This window comes from Myotis brandtii, unplaced genomic scaffold, assembly GCF_000412655.1.
Source record: "Myotis brandtii unplaced genomic scaffold, ASM41265v1 scaffold780, whole genome shotgun sequence".
NCBI lineage: Eukaryota > Metazoa > Chordata > Mammalia > Chiroptera > Vespertilionidae > Myotis > Myotis brandtii.
This window is the reverse complement of record NW_005371132.1, coordinates 149017-151714: the sequence shown is the minus strand read 5'-3', so window position 1 is coordinate 151714 and position 2698 is coordinate 149017.

Below are 2698 nucleotides of genomic sequence, written 5' to 3'. Positions count from 1 at the left end.
GGCAAAAAGAAAGAGGATATTCTTGTTATCACTTGGCATGTCAATAATGTCCTAACATAATAGCCAGGGTCAAGAGACAGTCAATGGGGATTCATTGCCCTTGATCTAGACTGAACACCAAGACATAGCATTTTGTTGTAGTTGTTAATACTCACCTGAGGATATTTATTCCATTGATTTTTAGAAAGAGTGGAAGGGAGAGGGATAGAAACATCCATGATAGAGAAGCATCAACATCAATCAGCTGCCTCCTGCTGGGGAGTAAGCCACAACCAAGCATGTATCCTGACCAGGAATCGAACTGGTGACCTCCTGCTGCATGGGTAGATGCTCAACCACTGAGCCACACCAGCAGGGCTGACATAGCATTAAAGTATCCCTTCTCCTTTTTGGTCCTCTCTTTGGCCTGCCTGAATTCACCAATAGCAACCTTATTTCTAAGGCAGTGTGACAAGATCGCCCTCTAGTGATGGGCCACTCAGCAAAAGTGTGCAGCCAGGATGAATTGGAGATATTAGGCTCATTATTTTCCCCTGTTTAAAAGCAGCACCCTTGCCCTGGCCGGGTAGCTGAGTGGGTGAGAGCATTGTTCCCTTATACCAAGGGTGCAAGTTTGATCTGCAGTCAGGGCACATACCAGAATCAACCAATGAATGCATAAATAAGTGGAACAGCAAGTCGCTATCTCTCTTTCTCGCTCTAAAACCAATCAATAAATAAAAATTAAAAATACTAAACCAATTACACAAAACAGTTGTTTTTTTTACTTCATAATAACCACTCCAAAGGATTGATAAGTTATACCTCAGAGCTCCAGAAGTAGCAGGAAAAATCTCCTAATCAGAGAATGTTTCATTCCATCTGCATCCCCCTAACTAGCACTTACTAACATACTAAATACATATCATCTTGTTGATAATCACCAAACTTTTTTACATTTTATATCTAATTTTAATAATATCTGTGATGTTATTCACTGCTTTCTATTTTATATATGGATGTTATGAGGGATCTGTACAATGAAGATACTATATTGTTGGTATGGCAAGTGAGTTCTCTTGACCCACTGTCTACTTCAACAAAAAAAAAAAAGAAGAAGAAGAAAAGAAAAGGAATGTAAAGAAACCTGGTAGTATACACATTGGTTTTTATGTATTTAAAAGAAAAAATGTCCTGAAGCAAATAGAGACCTGTTGAACTACTATAGGGAAAATAAAAATAATACAAGCAACCAATGCCCTGTTCCACTAAGAGATGACAAAAAAATAAGAAATGTGGGATTGAAAAAAGCAGTGTACTTAATGGAAAGTTTATGAGGCTCCATAGCTTAATAAGCTGCCCTCTTTCATCACCCTTTCCTAACAAAGGAAGCAGAAATGTCATTTCAGTATCATATATACATGACTTTAAGACTTTTTTCTCATTTGATCATTTCTGAAATCCAAATGTATCTTATAATTAATGTGAATGGTTAGTGTATAAGCAAAATAGCTATAAATAAATCACAGGTGAATTTACAGTCACAGGTATCCAAGGAAATAAGTTATGTCTCATCATATTTAAGAATTTGACCTGTTTCTACTAGTGGACCATAATTCAATAAAATTACAGAGTATCCACAGACACTATGTCAAAGACAGTCATAGAATTCAAATGGTGTCTTAGTGTCTCGGGTTATGAGATTTGACCCATACAGACCTACAGACCTTTCCAGCAATCTTTGCACAGTGGGTAAATTACTTTTAGAAGTAACTTCCTCAAGTTAGCAGACCAGAAAATAAAGTGATTCATTAAACACACAGTTATATCATTATGATATATTTAAAAGGTCCAGTTAGATTGCAATACTATAATAAAGAGAGACCTTTCCAGCAATCTTTGCACAGTGGGTAAATTACTTTTAGAAGAAGTAACTTCCTCAAGTTAGCAGACCAGAAAATAAAGTGATTCATTAAACACACCGTTATATCATTATGATATATTTAAAAGGTCTAGTTAGATTGCAAAAATACTATAATAAAGAGCACTTAATTCTAGCATATTCTCTCTCTCTCTCTCTCTCTCTCTCTCTCTCTCTCGTTCTCTTTCTCTCTTTCTCTCCCCACCCCCACCCTTCACCAGTGCCCTCTTCCTTTTAGGAGTGCCTCTTTGCTTTCTTTCTCCTAAGCTCCAGGGGCCCTTCCTTTGCCTCTATGATTGGTTTCCTGGGCCCATACAGCCAGACTGGCTTGATTTTTTGATTTTTTTTTTTGTAATCCTCACCCAAGGATATTTTTTCCACTGATTTTTGGAGAAAGAAAATGGGAGGAAGGGAGGACGGACAGAGAAAGAGAAATATCGATGTGAGAGAAATACATTGATTGGTTGCCTCTAGTATGCTCCCCAACCCAACCCGGGATCGAACCTTCAACTAAGGTATGTGCCCTTGACCATGAATCGAACCCACGACCCTTCAATCCTCCAGGCAAGGTTCTAACCACTTAGCAAACTGGCCAGGGCACTGGCCTGCTTTCAAAAAAAGCTTTTGCTTATTTTTTTTAAAAAATGAGCACCTAATTCACCACTTAGCAAACTGGCCAGGGCACTGGCCTGCTTTCCAAAAAAGCTTTTGCTTATTTTTTTAAAAAATGAGCACCTAATTCTAATTCTTAATATTAGGTATTGATTATAAATATGAAATAATTTATATTTATATCTA